The sequence below is a fragment of the Haemorhous mexicanus genome, chromosome 1 (genome assembly GCF_027477595.1).
Source record: "Haemorhous mexicanus isolate bHaeMex1 chromosome 1, bHaeMex1.pri, whole genome shotgun sequence".
Taxonomy (NCBI): domain Eukaryota; kingdom Metazoa; phylum Chordata; class Aves; order Passeriformes; family Fringillidae; genus Haemorhous; species Haemorhous mexicanus.
In genome coordinates, this window is record NC_082341.1 from 22,283,506 (window position 1) to 22,298,596 (window position 15,091).

Here is a 15,091-nt window from a genome sequence, read left to right on the forward strand (position 1 = left end):
TTCTATCTATGTGTTTTTTCCAAGGACTTTTAATGAATAAGTATCCTCCTGAGTATTTTTATGCACTGACCAGTTTATTTATAATTAGACATACAACTCATCTGTCAGGTTCCCCACATAATTGTATAGTAGGTCCTTTGGTAAAGAATCTAACAGTAGGATCTACAAATGTGTCATTTATTCACTCTTCAATCATTCTTTAAATCTTCAGTTATGATAAGTATCACTTTTTCCCATGTTTTCCCTATTACCTTGTATTTCCAGTTTGTTTATTGCATCCTTTTCCATCTACCTTTCATTTAAATTGTTTTCTGACACAAGGCTTTTGGTTATGCAGGTACTCATCTTCAGTGCTCCCAGAACTGCTGTACTATTTCCAAGGCTACTTATACCCTTCAGTGGATAGTTTCATAAGTGTCCTTTCTCCAGGTGAGCACAAAGACTGAAGGAAGGTAAAAACCAGTGTCTGCACGTCTGTAGTAGATGAAACTTTATCTTTTGAGATGATATGTGACAGAGGTTGTATTCTGTCCAACCTATCTGCATAGCTGGAAATACCTTGGCCAATCTCTGGGACCAAACTAATTTACCATGCAGTGACAAGTCATGACTCAGGTATTCTACAAAGTCTTGAAACCAATGCAAATCCATGGAGACATAATTGACACATTCATTCAATTGTGGTTTTCCTTCTAGTTATTTTAGAATAAAAACAAAATTCATAATTAGACATATAAAGAGTATGTGTATCTGAAGGAAATCCCCTGCAAATTAATATCTATGACATTACTGTTAACACAAATGGGCTTCCAGTTGAGATCAGATCCTACTTGTTTGTTGCTGAGCAAATCTTGGTACAAGCAGGGCAAAAAAACAAAAACAGAAACAAAACCAAAACCAAATGACCCACCTTGCTTTGACTGGGATATAATGTGCGAAAAAATGAAGTTGTCCACACCTTACTATTTCTGATTAACTATAACACCAGCAAAATCCTTCCTACAAGTGTAGGAAGGATTTTGGGAAGTGTATAACCTTATTACACAAAGTAAGCATCTAAATATGTATTTTATACAGAAATATAAAGAAAAGAATCCCCATGAAATCAGCTCATTACCTTTCTCTTCTAGACAGTAGGCACAATGTGTGCAGGAATAACAGGAATCTGCAAGTCAGTGAACTGCAACTGCTGTCGTGCTGAGTTTGGGGCACACTGTTGTGATGTGCTTGAATATTTCTCTGCCCCAGGGCTAAGGGGAATTAACTGATTAATATTTCAGGTTATGAAAATACTCTCATTCAGGACCACCGGGATGAGCTGTAAGTTCACACGTAGCTTGTCTGTAGAGCATGTGGAAATGCTAAAATACTTTTTATTATTCTTCAATGAACACATTATTTTCTTTAACAGAAAGCACGGAAGATGCCAAACTGCCAATTACAGAAATTATAGACAGAAATAAATCTACAGTTACATTAATGGGCATTTACTTTAAACTTGTACAGCTTAACAGGGACCAATGTGTTTTGTATACGTGTTTAAAAGCACTCTTGGCTGAGATGTCAAGCACTAGATACACAACTGTCTTAAAAGAAGATGCAGCCCAAACTCATTTTTTATGACCTAGCTATGAAACTCTCAAAATAAAGGTAAGATTGAAAAGCTTGTTAGACTTCCATCAAAAGTATAAGCAGTTCTGCTGCTTCTACTTAAGTGCCCATCTGAAACTTATATTATGCAAAGAAATCAATATTTCTTTCTTATGAACCAATAAAATTTTTAGACCAAATAAATTTTTCATTTGCAAATCAATAAATTAAATGTATTTATCAATTTTATATATAAAACTGTTTTGTGTACTCCAAGCTGTGTATGAGTAAAAACAGCACCACTAATAAATAAGTCATGTAGAATGGAATGAGATAATTAGTTTCAGACGGCCATAAACCAACCATTCCTATGTAAAGCAATATGTTCTATACAAAAATCTTTGAATTATAATTCGCTTTCATCTTTTTTACAAGTCATTTATGGGCTGTTTTCTGCCAGTCCCAGTGGAAAACTCTACCAAAATTATTAGAAATAGTTATGTGTGTGTGTCTTGGGGACGTGGGTGTGTCATCTGAAGGTTGTACAGTTGCCTCTAATACAAACTTGTACCCCTGACTGCTGAGAGGTGGAGCTGTGCAAACATCAGGAACTTCAGCAAAGCCAAGTGATGGTCTTGCACCTTGGCTGAGGTAATTCCAAGCTCTAGGACAGGCTGGGTGGACAATGGATCTAGAGCTCCTGTGAGGAGAAGGACTCAGGAATGCTGGATGGTGAGAGGCTGGACATGAACCAGCAACGTGCACTGCAGCCCAGGAAGCCAAACATGCCCTGAGCTGCATCCAAAGCACTGTGGGCAGCAGGGCAGGGGAAGGACTCTGCCCCTCTGCTCTGCTCTGCTCTGCTCTACTCTGCTCTGCTCTGCTCTGGTGAGAGAGAGCCCACCTAAAACATAGCACCAAGCTCTGGGCTTCTCAGCAGAAAAATATGGACCTGTTCCAAAAGGCATAGAACTTTCCAATAAATCAAAGATGGTACAAGCAGGCAATATCACTAATCAATTGCCACATATTTTCACAGGTGAAATACAGCAAAGTTCTTGAAACAGGAGAGTTTTTTCTTTTGTGCTTCATGCTGAGAAAGTATAAATTGCTGAGTAAATTCCTGTCTTTCAGCTGTACAAAACCAAAATGTTATGAATTGGAAATCCTATCTGTATCAGAGAAAGCCAAAACACTAGAAATGCTTGCTTCTTACTTGCACCAGGATTTCTCTGACAGTATTCTTGAGAGTGCACTCCATTTCTAGTGAGTTTGCTTTCTCCAGAGGGGTGGAGCAGCCACTACAGGTTTGAAGGTGGAGATGCAGAGTCTGTATCGCTTAGATGTTTACCCTGTTAATTTGGGCTCCAAATACAGACATGTAGATCCAAGGGTAGATAACCAAGTTTGATCCAGAGATAGATAACCAAGTTAACACTACATGTTTAGTTGCTAATTGTCCACTGAGACAAGTTCCCAGTTCTCATAGGACTGGATTCTTCCTGTTTTATCCTCAGCATGAAACCAACACTTGAAGTACCTAGAAGAGTTTTCAGGATTGTTTCTCTCACTCTCCCCGAGACACTTAAGAAACTGGCTGTGGAAAAAAATACTGACAATAATATGAGGTGATACTTTTTCCTTTACTAGTAATTTCTTGAAAGATCTCTGTGACTTAAAGCACTTAATGTTTTTATTAATATCATCTCTAATTACAGTACTGATATCCACTGCTGACATAAGTTTAATCCCTAGCAATGAGCTTTCCCACCATGAGTCCCCCTCTATTAGCTCTGCTCTGTAACCACGTATTTTCAAATGCTAGATTTCCTGATTTTATTTTTCTTAAATGATGTGTTAGATAAACACTTGCTATATGATTTTTATTGGAAATTAAATGGGTCAGGGTGACATTTAATAATGAATCTTATTACGGATTATGATCAGACCTTATGAGTCCAAAATAACATTTCCTTTCACTTCAATGTTTCCAGCCTTCACTAACTGCTCACAAGAGAGATCCTGAGATGCTCAGGGCCACTGAGGGTGCTGAAATGGGACAAGAGAGGGAAGGAAATGAGCACAAGGGTTACCTGCAAATAATAAAGACAAAAGAGTGCAGTCTGAAGAGCAATGTCAGATTTGTGACACCTGGAGAAAAGGGTATGTTAATTCCAAAGTGTGCAGAGAACCCCAAGGAAAGGTCAGACTCATGACAGGTAAAGCTGAAGAGGCTTGCAAGCACAGTCAAGACCTCAGAGAAGCAGCTGTAATTACTGAAGTCAATAAAATTAAGACAAGCATTTCCAGTAGATTTTTTTTCTCATAGAAGGCTGTAACTTTTGCAAAAAAAATTTTTTTCCACATCTGCTCCAGTCAAGTCCTAAGACAAACAGCATTGGATAAAGATAAAAAATGATGAATAACTATAAGCTTTCCATAATGTACACTAAGACTTGTTTAGCTACTAGTGTTTCTTCAGTCCTTTTTTCATATATCACTCATCTGCATTTGGAAGCAGAGAAAGATATAGACTTTTGCTAACTATCTATTTTTAACGTGCCACAGAAAGATTTAGCCACATAATTCCCATTACAGGCAATACATTTGAAAGACCTTGTGACCTTTAGGTAAGAATACATGGGTTAATGTGGAATCTCATTTTTTCCTAAAAGTTTTTCAGGAAATTTGCTTTAAAAATTCATAGTAGATACAGGTATGACCAGCAGGATCAGACATGCAAACTGAGAAACTTCCTTGGCAGCTTGGAAAACTGAAAGCACTGCAAGAAAATTATAGCTCAGTCCTATCTGTCAACTCTTGTTTGAAGAGTTTTAACTTTCTCTCAGACTTTCTTCGGTCTTCAAAAATCCAGGAATGAACTCACCAAGTAGCACTCCTGCTGAACAGTTTTCAGGTCTAAGCATGGAAGTACTCAGTACTTATGGAGAAACTCAACATGAGTCGAACACTGGCTCACCCTTACGAGCTCTGACTATGGGACACCCAAGCACTGTGCAAACACTGAAATGCAGAGTGGCCTGAAAACTGCCCAGTATCTGTGTCTGGGTCCTTCCATCTTCATAACCCAGTGCTTAGAGTTTTCCAGATCAGAAGAAAAAGCCACTATTTCCTCCTGCAGATGTGATGGAGTAGTATCTCAGTACTCCCTTGACACTCCAGGTTAACAGATCTGCAATGAAAGTTCTCTGCATTGTGGAAATTACACACAATTGACTCGTTACATTTAGCATGCAAGAATCTGCCCGTCTAAATGGGACTGTATAAAATTCAGCTGTCTACTCTTACCTGTATTCCCCAAAAGTGAAGAGCCCTTAACAGGGGCTCATCCCACTTCCCTCAGGATCTCTAGAATCACCCTTGGTAGGTGATTATCTCTCCCCTCTGAGTTTAAGAGGAGGCTGGATGGCAACTTGAGCTACATTTTAGAGTCCAAAATATGCCACTAGTGCAAGATACACATTGCTTTTTTTTGGATATTTCTAAATTTTTGAAACTCAAAACTGGAATTATTAAAGCAAAGAAAGTTCATCATGATGCAGGTGATACTCCTGCCTAAAAAGTAGAAGAGGATAGCAAGATGGAAATCATAAAAAAATCTTTATTTTCAGCTCTTTATAAAGAGATTGTCTAGAATTATTCACCAAAATATTTTGTGAAAAATATAAGGCAATAATTATACTTTTAGACTACTTATAAAATTAAAAAGGTTAGATTAAAATAGGTTATTTGTTTCATATTATTTGTTCAGGTGAAATGACAATTAAATTCATATATATGGTACACATATATATGTGTATTCATTTCTTGATTTTAATTTTTTAATTTTTAATTTTTCTTCTTTCTTTACCTGCAGATAGAGATACTTGCTTCATCATCAGATTGGTTGGATTTCAGTGCTACTAGTTGGTACTAAACATTCAGTCATTAATATTTTGTATGCCACATAAATATTCTCTACAGCATGTTTTTTTTCATCAGCTTTATCTGCTAGAAATGAATGAGAGATGCAGCTATGGAACATTTTGAAAGATTTTCTCAAAGAAATGTGTGGGACTATCCTTGATGCGAGCCCAAAAAACCCATAGTAACGAATGTAGCTAAAATGATAACCACAGAGAGAAAACGACAGGCCAAAAAAGAGAGTCTTCAAAGACTCTTTTTTTGAAAACATGCAATTACTACAGCAAAAAATATTCAGATCATGCTCTTTTACTCTCTGAAAAACCATTAAAGCATCTTCTACAAATCCTGGGCAAAGGACATGCCAGAGCATGATAGGCATAAATAGACATAAGATGATGAAGTATCATGGTCTTCTTCCAGGAATCTTTATTGCACAAATCTGGGGCCCATGTAACACTGCAAAGAATAATTCTCAATCCACATTGGTCAACTCTGTACTCTTCCTGGTGCAGTTCAGACCACAGGGAATAAAGGGAAAGACAGATCTGCTGCAATGCCTAGACAGCTTTGCTGGAGAATGCATGCTTTTAGAAAATGTGAAGGCACGAGGAGTCCCCAGGGCAGCAGAAGTCCTGGAACTGAATTTTCCGTGCAGTAGGGTAAGCTGAGGAAAGCTCCCAGGCTGTAGCTAATGAGAGGAATGTGCTAAGAGGGGCAGCTGCACTGCTCAGCTTGCATGGAAAAAGGCTTTAAAGGCTGAGCCTGGCCCAGCTGAGAAATACACAGCATGGAGATCACCAAGCAGCTTCTGAAAGCAAATTGCCCTTCAAAAGAAAGATGGCTCATGTTAACCCCCTTTAGTTAATGTGAGCTGCTGTGCTTAAATGAGCATGAAGACACAATCTAAGAGAAGGACAGCTCTCACATCCACATAAATCTCATGGTGGAAGAGGCATGTAATCAGGGCTGATTGCCATAATGTCTGTGCTTTATTGTAGATGCTGTTCTTTGTGTACAGACTTTCTACTGCATTAATTCATTCAACCCCATTTTCTAACCTGGAAATATTACTTTCAGAGCTAAATAACTAGAGGTTTTACCTTTAAACTGTGACATTGAGGTATATAAAAATCCATTTAAGCAACCTACAGAGCTACTTATAAACTGAGTACAGCTGTAGCAGATGGTACTCATGCCAAGGTGGAGAAGACCTTCATACACTACATGGGACTCATTATGCCTGTCTTGGAAGAATAAAAACAGCAGTTGGATATGGCACTATCTATAGATACCTTCAAAGCTTAAGCTGCCAAGCCATTACAGTCGGTGTCTGAAGATTAAAATTTCTCAGGTAGCTCCCATTAGGACCCAACAATTCATTGGAATGTGCTCAGAGCATGCATTACGCCACATGAAGTCATATGTTTTGAAATAAGTAAGCAGGATAATTTCCAGGCTGCTAATGCAAAGACGTGCAAGCATGATAATTTCTAAAATAAGGTTCAAGCAATAGGTGTGCAACAGAATCCATGAGGAAAACCTCAACAATCATAAATGTCAATGTCCATGTATATGTCTGCATCTGTTTACAGAAATATTTCTGCATCAGCTGAAGTAGATTTCTGTCCTCACCCTGATCTCATAATTTGAATGACTCAACCCCTAGAGTGCATCCTCAGTCATATAACTAAATCTTCACTTCTCACACACTGAGGGAGAATTCACCTTTTAGCCATCTTAGGGATGCTGTTGTCCAGACATGGTGGGGACAACTCATAAACTCTGGTACAAGAGTGCTCTGCAACTCCTGGAATGTTCCAGGCTCCCACAGTGTGCCATTTGCATGGTGGCAGCTGGGCCTGCTGTTCCTGCCACTTTTGGTGTGCAGAACAGAAATTACTCAGAATTTAGGGATGTTTGAAATCTAAGACCAGATCCAAACTTTGCAGCTCTAGTGCAGTTCTATTTTTACCATCTTAAATTCCCTGTGACCAGTTTAAATCCCTGTCCGCCCTGCTGAGCCCCTCAGGAGATCATGTTTTCCACCTGAATAATCCTTTAACACAGACAGCCACTGATTCCATCTCTTACTTTCTAGTGTAAATTGTCATAAAGCAAAAGTATAGAGTATTTTAAATCTATACTTAAAATATAAACTGCCAGCTTCTGTCACATTGCGGCCCTAAGGGTTTTCAGGATCAGACTGCTACTGCCAGAAATAGGATGCTGCAATTGAATCTGGTTTTAAATTTTACACTATATCAGGCTTCCAAGTTGGGCATATTTACATGTACATTTGATGGCATCTAATGTATGCATACAGCTAAAATAAAATTTGCATGATGGTAACTGATCACATGCAGGCTTTGATGAGTTCCTTTCCTTCTGCTAAGCTCCACATATCTTATTGAATTTCTGCATCAGTTCACATCCTGGATCAGAGTGATGCACACATCATATATCTGTGGGTAAGTACAAATATACACTTTTCTATGTCATTGACAATAAATCAACTACGTGTGATAGCTAAAATTATGCTGCTATATATTAGTTCTCAGATGAAGAGAATATTTTCCATTGCTTTTTTTTCATACCATTTCCGATCTCAATTAAACACAGAGTAATCAAGTTCATCTGTATTGTGTCAGGGAATAGAAGTGTTGTTTTAGACTGTGTGTTTGAAGGTATTTGTGTTAGAGACAGCAATATAGATTGGCAGGAAAAATTCACTGAACTAGTACTAAGGCATTATAATGAATCTGCTGTTCACTGACATAAACAGTACAAGAAACAATAGAATTAAGAATTCTTATTTAAAAGTAGAAAAACAAGCTTAACTTGTTCACATAGGAATCTTAATAGTTTTCCTTTTACTCTAGGTAATCATTGGAGAGGGCTGCCTATGAAGAGTCACTTTAAATGAGCTCTGAACCTCTACTTAAAGCAGGGCAAAGGAATCTTCCTTAACTTCTGCAGAAGAATGAACAATAAGTGGCACATTTCTGCTCAATAAACAAAACTGTAATGAATTTAAAGGAAATTACAGATTTTATCATCTTCTGCAAAGTCTTACAATGAGCATCTGGGTTTTGCTGGCATGCAGATTATTGATGGCCCAAACTTATTAAGCTTTCTGGTCGCTTTGTTCACAGAAGTAAATCAGCACAGCAGAAGGAATTAAAAATAGCACTAAAATAATTTTCTATTGTTTCACTGAAACGCTTTATGAATGCTTCTATCTTATGGGCAGATGGAACAATTCTAAGGTCTTATTTTCCAAAGGTATCTCATTATTTTATTGCTTATGCAAACTCCCTTCTTTTTACAACTAGTCAGCAAAGAAAGATTTTGCTACATGCTGTGAACTACTGGGGAGGACTCACAAGGAGTAGAAAGGGAAAGAAATATAAATTAATATCTCACAATGGTAACGTCTTGGTGGAACTTCAGATATTTTTTCATTATTCCAGATGTCACATGTGAACCAAAATTTCACCCAAGTCTTTTTTAAACATTTTTTTTTAAACCTAACACATCTGAATACACTGGAAGCTAAAATTAACAAAACACTGGGGGGCTGGGAGGGGGGGATTGTGTAAGCAATTCTGTTTAAGAAGAGGTTACTTAATACAAGTTATTTCATGAGCTGCTCAAAAATCATATTCTTCTTTGAGTATTTTTTCAAATGCAACTCACTATTATATCCAAAAATTTTCATTTTCTTCCCTCAAGGACATGGATAAACTTGGACTTTTTATTTAATTTCCAGAAGATATACTGCTTCAGCAGGAACCTTCCTGCTCCAATGATGATGACATGATGAACAATATACCTGAAAGCTGCTAGCTGAAGCATAGATTCCTGAAACATAGAGATTAACCACTCAAATACAAGGAGGAGTCTGGAAAATAACTCTGCAGGTCAGAAACAGCACTGAAACCCCATGGCAGTGAAGAGTTTCTCTTACAGAAAAGGTACCTCACTCAAATAGGTACTATGTCTCCCCTTCCACTATTTCAGCTCTTAAATCTAATTTTATTCTATTTTCTTTATCTGTGTCCATCTCTTCTAACTATCCTAACAGTATCCTATCTGAACCTTCTGTCCCTTGTTATTTCTGATTCTATTACTCTGTGACATTTTGCTATATATTTTCATTCCCTTTATGTCTCCACCAAAATAGTATGACTCCAGATACAAGGCCTCTCAAGAATTAGACTGTTTGTCTTCTCTGGAGAGAATGCTCCAGCAACTGAGCAAGTGACCAGGTATTGCAAAAACAGTGATGTGTAGAAGCAAGAAGATCCCTAGCATGGCATTAAAAAGGTCACAGGAACCCAGCTCAAGCAGAGGTGCTTGTATACTCAGGAGTCCCTTTTCATTTCTTGCATCAGCAGCCAACCCAAGCCTAGACTGGGACTTCTGGTTTACTCATATCTGGACTCTTGATGTGATAGATGAGAGGATAATCTTTCTGCATTCAGTTTACTCTGATCCTGTCTACCAGTCGTTCTCCTGGGAAAAAAAATAAATCACTGAATGGAGTATGCACCTTTAAATAAAAGGATTAAAAAAGAAAGCGAATCAAAGGCCTTATTTCTTGAAAAAGAGAAAAATAGGTTTTTTTTTCTTCTGCAGTCTCTTTCTTACCATGGCACTTTGTATGTAATTATGGACTATCTCTGTTTCCTAATTTAGCTAGTACAGGAGTGCATTGAGCTGTTCTGTCACACTATAGTGTGCTGTACCTGTAGGGTGACACCACATAACGTGATTCAAGGTGGCATTTTTCTCTAGGCTGACTGCCAGTGTCTCATACAAGCATGCACTAATCACAGAATATTTAAGCTTTATGCATATGAAATGCAGCCTTGGAACTAGTGAGAAATAGTGAGAAAGAAGTGAGAAATACCTCTTTCTTTGAGAACTAAGACCATCTGTTTTCTTTGAATGTGGATGGTCAGTTTCTACATGTTGGTATGCATATCGTTTTTCAGTTTCCTAGAAAGTAGCCTATTAAAAAACAAGATACCATAGACTGAATCCACATAATTCTTGCTAAAGATGCAATTTAGTAGGAAAGAAAGTAGACATTAAGCAAAGCACTACCGTGTTTTAAGATGGGATATATTCTATTTCAGTGCAGAATAAACCCACTGCTACTCATGAGGCCAGAGTCACCAGCTGAAAGAAGTATATTTCCCCTATGTACCTTAGAGCAAATATTTATTTTCAAATATAAATTCCCCATCCAAACTCACAAATTGTTATATTAAAATGCTAAAAATTGTAAACTGAGGTCAAAAATCTCTTGTCCATCATTGAATTTTACTCTTAGGAAGCCAAGGTGAGAGGTTCTCATCTAGCCTTCCTGGGGTGAATCATCCACAATGTTCTGCAGCTTTCTGGATTGTGCAAATATCATGGGACACCTAGTCACATTCATATTCTGAGAGCAAACAATTTTATTGCTGCAGTACAGCACAAGGCAGAAACACCATCTTGGACAGAACAAATATCTCTGTTCACTGCATTTACACCAAATATGCTAACAGGAGAGGCCTGGCAGGAGGGAAACAAGTGTTTTACAATATTTCTGAAGAATCAAGGAGCTTGGTGGAGCCCTTGTGCTTAAGGTTTGCTGAACCATCTAACTCTTTTGGGCCAGCCCACATTGCTGCTCCTAGTAAGGAGTTTAGATATGATCATTTCAGCCTAAAGAGACCAGACAACAGCCTGTCTGTGATGGCAAAGGTTAAATTAACAGAATGTGTGAGGCATGTGGACAGGTGATGTCATAGTTCTCAAATAATTACTCTTCTGTTCACACATAGGTCACCTTGCCTGTCTAAACTTCGATGATCAAATCGTAGTTACTTTCCTTGTAATTTTTTTTTAATTATAACTCATTAAAAAGTGGATGCATACACTGAACCTGGCTTGCCAGTCAATTAATTTGTCAAAGAGTTTTCCATTTGTTACGTGTATGAGCAGCCATCTCCTACAGCAGTGAAATTTAAGAACTGAAGCAACAACCAAAATATATTTCATAGCCCTAGCACACAAAATGAAAATCTGTACTACTTCTTAATTAACATTTCTGGAATTGTTGTGCAAACTTCTCTAACACTAGAAAAACAGTGGAAAATATAATAGGACCATAACTTGGCTTAGGCAAAAAGTAAGAGTGGAATTCCAAGATGTACAAGGAAAATAACGTGTATTTCTGCAAAGTATCCCACCTTCCACTGAGCACTGCTGTGTTTTCAGGGTCTGAACACCATGAGTCATTGACCCTCTGCACACACCTGAAAGGCAGGCAGCCAAGGAGCACAGGTGGATACTATACTGATAAAACCATTGAATGGTTTGTGTTGGAAGGGACCTTAAATATCATCTAGTTCCAATGCCCCTGCCATTGGCAGGGACATCTTACACTAAACAAGGTTACTCAGAGACCCATCCAGCCTGGTCTTGAGCACTTCCAGGGACAGGGTATCCACAGCTTCTCTGGGAAATCTGTTCCACCGTCCTCACAGTCAAGGATTTCTTCCTAATATCTAATATAAAGCTGGCAAATTCTGTCATCATATGAAATAATTTTCCTCTGACAGAATTTCTGTGTCTTAATGATCCCCACAGAGGCTGAGAACACAGGCACATTTCTATTCAATCCCCTGATCCCATATCTTTTGCCAGCCTCCTGTGGACTTCAAACTGCATATGGGAAGTTTTTGTGGACCCACTCCTGTTGCATTTTGGAAGATTATAAGCACCCTGTTTGTGCTCAGTTTGATGCAGTGTGTGGATTTTTTATAGCTATGAGGCACATGATTTTCTAGGGACAGTGGCTGCTCCCACCTCTAGTCAATTTGACTGAGAACTGCAAAGTGGGCTGGAAAATAAGGGTCCAGTAAGCCCTTCTGCACTAAATGGTTAGAGGATGGCTACCTGCAAGGTTGATATTAAAGAAATTCTACACACAATCCTTTACCTGGAAATGAACATAAGTGGCATATTTGCTACATGCTGTTGCCATCTAGGTTTGCAAGCTGTTGTTTCTGAAGTTGTCAGGTAGAACACATTTAATGTATGACTAAACTTCACCCATGCAGCTTTAGATCAGCTCAGTTTCTGTGAATACTTTCTCTTTCCTACTGCACTGATGCTCAGTGCCACTTCAGGGGCAATGTTCCTCACCAGCACCAGGGCAAAAGAGCCAGCTCTCTCACTTCTGCACAAAACAGCCTTTCAAGGCTCAGGCATTATTTCTGGGACTCTCAAAAGCACACAGCATCAGAAGTCAGAATTAGCCAGACAGCGAGGAAGACACCTGACATCCAGTGGAAATGAAAAAGGAAAATCTAATGACCACAGGGTCAGAAGCTCAGTGATTTAATGGTATTCTCCAAGTGCCCATCTTGTTATAGATGGGTAATTGCTGTTAGAACAACATGGCTAACACTTTATTTTTCCTATAGGAGATAATTACTTTGATTGAAAACACTGGCTGTCAGACAATGGAATACCTACTGCAACACCTGCAGACCAGGAATGGACAGCTGCATTTGTCTTGTAGCAGTGCTAATCAGGTTCCTGCAACTGCCAGATCTTTGACTAAAGTTGGGGTGACAGGTTGCCATCATGCTTTTGAGGTCTTCTTTCCTCTTTACTGATTGTTTTATCTCAGTTCCTCCCTCACTTTTTAAGACTCCAGAACACATTATTGGCAGTAACAGCAAATACAGAGAAGAGAAACTGCCAGACAACCAACTGATATAAATTAATGTACTATTTTAGTCAGCTGAGCTCTTTAAATATATGCAAGATGAAAAAAATTAAAATCTCATCAGTGCTAATTAGTATTTGATATTATCTGCAATGATTATTTGCTAATCCACAAAGGAAATTGCAGACTTGACTAACCTATCATGCTCAGGTTAGCACTTGTCAACTACCCAGTGTCCATTCTCAGCTAAGATAGACATTACAAACATGCCCTTTTTTCTGGCTGAGTTCACTGTATTTTCAAGCATAATAAAAGAACCGATAAATACTTTTTATAAACTGGTTGGAAATGATGAAAGAAAAAACACTTCTACAAATAATATGTGTTGTGCTGAAGAATTTTATAATATTAAAAAAAAAATGGATAAACAACAAGGGCAAAAATAACCTCACCTTAATCATTACAGTGACAAGCTAAATTTGATGTCAATGGCCTTCATAGGGCCGGCCTCGAAATGAGCAGCAAGTTTTCTCTGAAGAGCTTGTGGAAGTATGGGCTTATATACTGTACATAATTGTTTCCCTAGAATAGAAATATCCAGGGAGGATTACCTTTATCAACTGTAACCACAGCTATTTAGTCTTATGTCAGTTCCTTCTACATATGGGTGGAGTGCTGTTTAAATTCATCTAGTTTGGCCCTATAATATAATGATTAATCATGCTTATAAATAATGATGTGTGCTGGTATTGACTGGGATAGAGTTCATTTTCTTCCCAGGAGCTGCTATGGGGCTTTCTTTTGATTTTGTGCTGGTAACAGTGGGATATTTTCATTATTGCTGAGCAGCACTTGTACTGAGTCAAGGCTCTTTCGGCTCCTCACTCCACCCCACCAGCAAGTGGACTGGGAGTGCACGAGAAGTTGGGAAGGGACACAGCAGGTACAGCTGACCTCAGCTGAACCAGGGGATATTCCAGACCATATGGCATCATGTTCAGCAAAGAATATAGCAGTGAGATGTCAGGAATGGTGGTGTTTGTCTTCCCAAGTCACTCTTACATGTGATGGAGCTGTGCTTACCTGGGGATGGCTTAACAACTGCCTGCCCATGTGAAATGCTGAATTCATTAATTCCTTGTTTTGTTCTGCTTGCATGTGCAGCTTTTGCTTTTCCTATTAAACTGTCTTTGTCTCAACCCACGAATTTTCTTACTTTTATTCTTGTTCTCTCTTCCATCCCAACACAGGGTGGGGGTGAGCAATCAGCTGCGTAGGGCTGAGCTGCTGTCTGGGGTTAAACCATGAGAGCAAGAGAATTCGTAAGGACAGGCAATCTGTACTTTGAGAACTTTATAGAAACATTTCTCTTATCATAGACTCAGCAATCTGAATGATTTTTATTGTTTTAAAATACAGTTTGAAGCGAGACTAGAAGACAGGCAGTCAAATAATCATTTGTAAGGAACTGAAGAGGAACCTTGAAGAGTCACTTAAGATTTGCTGCAGATGACAATAAAGTTATGAATTTATTAAAGTTAAATTGCATTTCTCAGCATCCTAGACATTGCAAAAAGACAGATATGACACATGAAATGTGGTATAACCTGGTGGCAATTACATTACTGTAGCACAACCAGAAAAATACATATTTATTATTTGCCCTGCACTCTATTATTCTGTCCTCTTCCTTACCCAGCTGCATCCAAAACTTTGAAGCCCTTGTAGAGTCAACAGTGAAGAGCAGGTATTTCTTCACTGTGAATCTAACATAGTTGTCATCCACTTCAGAGGACTTAGATGCCTCATTATCTTCTGAGATTCCTAAAAAGCCTGCATGACAGC

The 15,091-nt window shown here is 38.4% G+C and overlaps 1 long non-coding RNA gene across 1 annotated transcript; it reads left to right on the top strand.

Annotated features, from left to right (window-relative positions):
• Positions 1-7,655: 7,655 nt before the first annotated feature.
• On the top strand, positions 7,656-10,091 carry LOC132339509 (uncharacterized). The gene is made up of 3 exons (XR_009489659.1): positions 7,656-7,985; positions 9,287-9,491; positions 9,701-10,091. It is a non-coding gene; the product is annotated as an uncharacterized LOC132339509 (long non-coding RNA).
• The last annotated feature ends 5,000 nt before the right edge of the window (positions 10,092-15,091 follow it).